The sequence below is a fragment of the Haemaphysalis longicornis genome, unplaced genomic scaffold, assembly GCF_048455015.1.
Source record: "Haemaphysalis longicornis isolate Haplotype H1 unplaced genomic scaffold, Haemaphysalis longicornis Haplotype H1 scaffold_47, whole genome shotgun sequence".
Lineage (NCBI taxonomy): Eukaryota > Metazoa > Arthropoda > Arachnida > Ixodida > Ixodidae > Haemaphysalis > Haemaphysalis longicornis.
The window spans coordinates 670,943-678,749 of record NW_027526379.1 but is presented as its reverse complement, the minus strand read 5'-3'; the positions used below and the strand labels follow the sequence as shown (position 1 = coordinate 678,749).

The 7,807-nt window shown below is 44.9% G+C and overlaps 1 non-coding gene across 1 annotated transcript; it reads right to left on the bottom strand.

Annotated features, from left to right (window-relative positions):
• Positions 1-7,294: 7,294 nt before the first annotated feature.
• Trnat-ugu (transfer RNA threonine (anticodon UGU)) lies at positions 7,295-7,366 on the bottom strand. The gene has a single exon. It is a non-coding gene; the product is annotated as a tRNA-Thr (tRNA).
• Between the last annotated feature and the right edge of the window lie 441 nt (positions 7,367-7,807).

The window sequence follows — 7,807 nt, the reverse complement described above, 5'->3', positions numbered from 1 at the left end:
TTCCAGGTTAAGTTAGTAGTAATGTGGATGCCAAGGTATTTATAAGATGTAACGGATTCTAATTGGACACTGTTAAGATAAAAGGGTGGTGGGGCCGTCTTGGTGCGGGAAATACGCATTACTTTACATTTCTTAATATTAAGTTCCATTGACCAGGCTTTGGACCAGTTAGCAACAGCATTAAGGTCAGACTGTAATATGGTTATGTCATTGCCACTAATTGTTTCACGAAAAACAACACAATCATCTGCAAATAGAAGAACATTTGAGTTTAAAAGACTAGCCAATTCGTTGATATAAACAAGGAACAATAGCTGCCCAAGCACCGATCCCTGTGGAACGCCAGATGCAACATGACTAAAACCCGAACAATATTGATTAGCTACAACAAACTGAGAACGATTAGTAAGAAAAAATTCTATCCATTTTAACAAGGTATCGTCCAAATTTAAGCCTTTTAGTTTATGAAGCAGCAATCTATGTGAAGCCCTGTCAAACGCTTTTGAAAAATCTAAGAAGATGCAATCGGCATGAGATGATCGATCTAAGATTTGGTGCAATTTGTGAGTAACACATATTAGTTGGGTTTCACACGGGTATGACTTACGGAATCCATGTTGAGCTGCGGAAAAAAATGGGTTGGACTCAAGAAAGTTAACCAAGGTACTGTAGATGATGTGTTCTAATATTTTGCAACAGTTACTGGTGAGAGAAATAGGGCGGTAATATAAAGGAAAGGTTTTGCTGCCCGAATTGAAGAGTGGAATCACCTTACCTATTTTCCATTGTTTAGGAAGCGTACCCGTGTCCAAAGGCTGTTGGAATATTTTGGTTAATAGAACTGAACATTATACGCTAGTGTTTTTCAGAAATTTGGTGTTGATGCCATCAAAGCCGGGAGATGACGAGTTGTTCAACCCGTCGATAAGCTTAGCGACACCAGATACATCTATTCGTACTGGAGGTTTAGATTCATAATTCAATGCTTGTGTTGGGGGAATTCCCTTCGAAGAATCAGAGGAAAAATTGCTGAAAAATGTTTGGTTGAGAAGTGCTGCACAGAGATTGTTGGGGATGGTTTGTCAGATGAATCATGCAAGGCAATAGTATCATAAGAAGGAGCGTTAATGGTCCGCCAAAATTTTTTTACATTTGAAGCAAGCATCGATGGAAGGACGTTAGATAGAAAATTTTATTTCGCCGTTTTGATAGCTGCAAGATATGCTTCAGTTGCAGTCTTGTACGCATTCCAACGCAAGCTGGAAGGTGATCGTTTAGCTACGGAATAGAGACGCTTCTTCTTGTTCGATAACCGTTTGATATGAATGTTATACCATTGTGCGTGAGAATGCGTGGTAATGACTCGCTTTGGAATAAATTTTTCAATTAGTTCATGCACTTTGTTTTCGAATGCGTCCCAGTTGGATTGTAGTGAGTTATTGTCGAAGTTGCTCAAGAAGACGGCTCTAAATGCATCGAGTTCAGTAGTTATTGCGTTAAAGTTTGCTCTGTTGTAGTCGAAAACAGTTTTCCGTTTTTTGGAGCGTTCGGGCACGGAATCTTTTATATGAAAGTTAAGCAGTAGATGGTCACTGATTCCAGGAAAGCAAGTTACAGCAGAGATGAGATCAGGGGTAGTTGTTAGAACTAAGTCTAGTGTGTTTGATGTGGTAGGTGATAGCCTGGTTGGCTCGGAAACAACCTAGGTGAGTGAAAAGGTGGAACACATGTCCAAGAATCCTTGCGATTCGGTTGAAACCGGAGCTAACGTGGGAGGATTAGTATTCCATGTTATATTGGGGTAGTTGAAGTCGCCTAAAAGTATGACGATTGATGTAGGGAACCTGGTAGTAATATCATTAGGACGTCATGCAGTTCATTTATAAAATTGGTGGAAGACGACCGGGATCTATTGAACACGCCAAGAATGAATTGGCGATGACAAACTGTTCCTGAGGCCCAGATGATTTCGAGATTGCTGCTAACTGATACGCTCGAAGAAGGAATTTTGTTAGAAATTGCCAGAAGTGCGCCACCACCACGGGACGTAGTGCGGTCGTATCGATATATGTTAAAGTGGGACGCTTCTTCAATGATTTCAGAGTTTTGTATATCCAGAGACAGCCAAGTTTCTGGGAGTGCGATAATATGCGCAGAAGTATATATTGCGGATGACAATGAATCATGTTTGTTAACAATACTGTGTGCATTGGTGAATATGACAGACAGTTGTGCGAGCGGCCGTCCACTGCCCCTCTCGCAGTCCTAGGGGACATTGTTTGTAGTGGCGGCAACGTTATCATCTGCCTCAGGGTGTTCACTGGCGTTAAAGTCCTCTATGCTATCTGTGGTTGCGTTGTAAGTGTAGCGTTTCTTATTTACAGTTATATGATTATGCTGTATATATATATATATATATATATATATATATATATATCAAGGTTGCAGTCGTCATTGCAGTCGTCATTGCCAGTGTATATATATATATATATATATATATATATATATATATATATATATATATATATATATATATATATATATATATATATATATAGATATTGTTACGGGACTAAGGTGGACAATGCCTGACAGCTCCTTGAACTAACGACGATGACGACGACGACGACGACGAAGTGCCTGGCGCGAACCTTGCGCGAGCTCTGTCATGGCTTCACTGTACATAATGTGAATAGATCGCTTCACTCCATCGCATCGTTCGTCTCATCTGTGTCCTGCCGCCAAGTAACATTTTGGTGGAGTGTGCGGTGTCATCCCCATCCTGGCCTCCACATCGCATCGTCTAGGCCCGGGCGGAATCGTCGAGGAAACGTCGGCCGTGTCGGGCAGCCCCAGCCCTCTGCGACGAGCATTCGACCACGTCCCCCGCCTCGTGACCCCAGCCCGTGACCAGCCGATGAAGACGAGCCGCTACATGCCGAGACCAAAAGAACAGAAGCCGCGTCCCCAGCCCTCTCGTCCGACGTGGTTCGAGTTCCTCCGACGGTCCGCTTCTGTCTTCAAGACATCGCTTTTGCGGGGCCAGGCATCATCACGTGCATCATCGTCATCGGTGGCGGCAGGCACATCTTCACCGTACCTTGTCATCGCATCTCTCATCCTCATCGCAATCCTCGCGTTGCCTCGGCCACGACCGGGTCGGTCGTCCTCGAACCGGGGGGTGATGTTACGGAACTAAGGTGGACAATGCCTGACAGCTCCTTGAACTAACGACGATGACGACGACGACGACGACGAAGTGCCTGGCGCGAACCTTGCGCGAGCTTTGTCATGGCCGCACTGTACATAATGTGAATAGATCGCTGCACTCCATCGCATCGTTCGTCTCATCTGTGTCCTGCCGCCACGTAACAATTAATATATATATATATATATATAGACAGAAAATAACGGTTTATATATATATATATATATATATATATATATATATATATATATATATATATATATATATATATATGTGTGTGTGTGTGTGTGTGTGTGTGTGTGTGTGTGTGTGTGTGTCGAGCCGGAACCGAACCGGAACTGAACCGAAAAAAGAAATAACGGCTACCAGTTCATTCCTAAATGGTTCGACCCTCCGTTGTTGATAGTGCACTGTCAATGAAATTCAGGCCTTTTAGATGGAAGCATCTCATGCTCGGGGCTGTGACCCCCCCTCCCTTGTCGTTGTTGTCCGCCGTCCGTACACCCACTGCGCATGCCTGGCCAGGCACCACTGATGATGATTGTGGCAGGATGCCCCTAGGGATTGGCCAACCAAAGAATCCATTACGAGATAGCTTCGCGTTCAACAACCGTCGTCATCTTCCCTTAGGGGAACCCTGAGTAGTATGCGAGGCATTCCTCCTCTCCTCTGCGACACTCCTCTCCTGTCCTACATTCCTCCTCTCCTCTCCGAAGCTGCTCTCCTCTCCTGGATTGCGCAACCGATGGTAACACCTGCGACTCCGCGCGCGATAATGCGAAGCAGCTTAGGGTTAGAACCGCGACGGTAGCTGGGGGCGCTACCGTAGCTCCGCGGTATAAATGACGCGCGCGCGCGCTCCGCTACCCTCATTCTCCTCCCGCAACGCCGCGATCGAAGTGAAGACTAATGGGAACTTGAGTCAACCCCATGGCTGCTTCGCATACTACTCAGGGTTCCCCTACGGGAAGATAGTGAATTTTTTTTTTCACGTACCATCAACTTCGTACTCGCTCCCGCACTTTCCCCTACAGAGAAATGAACACTACCACGCTCTATGTAACAACAGGGGAAAGGAATCAGCACCAATATAGCAATGGTCTGTTGCTGCTGGGAGCGCGAGCGTAGTGCAAGCTGACCAAACGAAATGTTATTCTCGGCAGCTTGCAAGGAATATAAAACGACTTTGGCCTTCCCGAGCTGCGAGTTTATAGCAGCAATCAGGCTGCAGGAGGGCTCCACTGCGCAACAGCGAAAGCCCACACCCGATGTGTGTAAACGTTTTGCATTTCATAATTTTTTAAAAGGTCCGACACCTGCAAATTGTTAATACTATACAAGTGTGACCGCAGGAGCTGCTTAGTGGCTAAGCCATTTGCTGCTGACTCCAAGCGGCCACGATCTCCCTTCCCCACGACCGTTTTTCTGAAGTAGATGGAAATCGAAAACGCCCGTGTATCGAGATTTCGATCCACGTTTAATATTACCAGTTGGTTAAAATAGGTCTGCGGCCTACAACACAAGCGGCGCATCGGAGCAGAGGTAGATGGAAATCGAGAAACTCCGTGTATCGAGACTTTGATCCACGTTTAATATCACCAGCTGGTTAAAATAAGTCTGCCAGCCTTCAACATTAGCTGCGCCTCGGAGCAGACATATAGCACGGGCAATAAATGCACCAGTTTTTTTTTAATGCGTTTACACGGAAAACAACAAAAAAAGAAAAGGCGAATCACGTTGTTTTAAAATATTACGCGAAATGTGAGTAAAACCGAATAATTAAAAAAAGCACCAAAACGTGGAGAATAAATACTTTTCTTTGCCCTGCCTTTCACAACAAAACGTGTCATAAATGCGAAGGAAGTGAGTTCCGTGGTCGCTTTTTGAGGACAGTACAGTGGACAGGTTCCGTATTTTACAGACACAAATAACAACAGATATGTCAAGGAAAACTGTTAAGGTACGCACTTAATCCCTTGCAAGAAACTGCAGCCATCATCCTTGTCTTCAGATGACACGTGCAGAAAAGCAGGCAGGTACCTCACACTGTCCCATTCATCCAGGGAACATCTTTTCTGTTTGCTCTGCAGTTTTGGCTCTTTCAGATGTACTTTATTTCGAAGGTGCACTTGTACTGGCTGCCCAACTCGCTACGTTACTTCTACTGCTACTCATTCTGGAGGGGAGTACTGCTGTGGACGAATTAAAGAGCGTCTACCCAAAAAAGTCCCATCTTCAGCTCCGCGCGTTAAATTTCCCTTTCACTTTGTAACAGCATAATCTGTTATAAGATTCCGCAATGTAGCACACGGAACGATGGCCGGGGGTCAGGCGGTACGATGACATACTCATTGTAATGCACACATCCGGTATAGCTTTCGCAAAAGGAATTGCAGTGGTCCGAGCAATAATGCAGTGACTGAGCGTTAACTAAAGCTAAAGCTTACTAAAGTGTGGCTAACACATTCGATAAGGGGCAGCTAACAAATTATTCAGGGTGACCAAACCATCTCATTCATTGATAGTATTGATGAGCCTGTTGTAGGAATTTGTGTTTTGTTACAAATATAAAAAAAAATGTGCGCCATTGGTATTAGGCGCTGGTATTTCAACGCGCCAGTAAACAGGCCTAAATTTAAGGCTTCAAGGTTAGCGTGATGGGCGATTCCATAGCGATGATTGCGGTTTCAACAAAAAAGGAAAGGGCAGAAAATGTATCCCACCGCCATATCTCTTGGCGGTGGCTTTATGAATAGTCGCTAGAACAACATAAAGTCTGGGCGCGAAAGTAGGTGGTAAATCGTCGCCACTTCATCTGTTTTTTTAATATTTCGTAATTGTTTAAAGTTTGCTTTGTAATTGCACCACTGCCCTTGCGGAAAGGCAGCATTTTAAATTTTTTTTGTGTTTTGATTTTACTGTCGCTTTAAACTACTCAAAGTTTTTTTTCTGATTTCAGTGATAATTCTACTCATCGAACCGGTTCCCAAACCAGTTCAAGCTCCGGAACCGGTTCGCGAATCAGTTCGGCACGTGATTTCGTCTTACCGCAACTGAACCGGAACGAAATGATTTCGCCTGAACCAGAACCGTAACCGAAACGGTATTTTTTTTCAGTACGACACACTGATATAAATATATATTGAGAGACGGCGTTTCGCAAGAAGGCCTTTATTCGGTCACCGAGCCCAGACGTTCGTCCGCAGTCGAAGCGAGGGGATCATGATGATCATTTACAGATGATAATGCCGATGGGTGCACAGTTATGACTAAACGGGAAACACACCCCTTGGTGTGTTTCCCGTTTACACATCCCCGTGCCGTGACTCGAGTTTCTACGACATGTCGAGAGTGGTCGACCAGCGTTGAACTCTCTTAAGCTCCCTATGGCACCTAGACTGCGAGAACAGATGCCCTGGCTATGCATGTAGCGAATCAGAATAGGAAATGAGGGGCTCGTAGAAATGAGACAGAAATAATCATTGGCTGTCAAAAAACTCGGAAAGCGAAGGGGAGAAGGTGGTAGGTCATTGAAACAGATAAAGAATTTGCAAAGACAGAAAGAAAGTGGAGGAAAGAAATTCCCAGCCGGGTGGGATCCGAACCCACGACTTCCAGAATACAGGTCTGGTGCGATGACCACTACGCTACCGGCGGGGCTATTATCCCCGCCACTTTATACTCAAAAGCACAAATACTCCACAAAGTGGCGGTGGAAATAGCCCGGCTGGTAGCATAGAGGTCATCACACCAGACCGGTATTCTGGAGGTCGTGGGTTCAGATGCCATCCGGCGGGCATTTTTTTCCTCCACTTTCTTTCTGTCTTTCCAAATTCTTTATCTGTTTCAATGACCTACCACATTCTCCCCTTTGCTTTCCGAGGTTTCCTTGACAGCCAAACAATATTTCCATAAATATGTATGTATATATACATATATATATATATATATATATATATAGAAAGACAGGGCAGCAGTCTACAACGCCAAAGGCGGCATAGGGGTGTGGTTAGGCTCTTTTCTTTTTCAGTGCGGTTAATGAAGTAAACATTTTTTTATTATACAGAAGAAAGAAAGAAAAACACGCGCCCAGAGTGGGGACCGAACCCACGCCTTTCGATTACACGTCGAATGCCTTACCAATTCGGCTATCTGGGCGACTGTGTTCTCCTTCACTTTCTGGGCTATTTATATTTACTAGAAGTGTATCTGACTCTTGAGGGTGGTAAGGCATTCGACATGTAATCGAAAGGCGTGGGTTCGGTCCCCACTCTGGGCGCGTGTTTTTCTTTCTTTCTTCTGTATAATAAAAAAATGTTTACTTCATTAACCGCACTGAAAAAGAAAAGAGCCTAACCACACCCCTATGCCGCCTTTGGCGTTGTAGACTGCTGCCCTGTCTTTCTGTATTTCCTCAACGAGCCCCTCATTTCCTTACTATATTATTCTGCGAAAGCCTAGCGAGGGTCTCGGCTCTGGCAGCCTTGATGCCTAGGTAGCATAAGAGGGCTTCCCGCCAGTTACCCGCTCATGACAGGCTGTAGACGCTCGAGTCACGCCCCGGGGGTTGAAAAGAAGGTCCCCTTCTCCCCGTGTAGT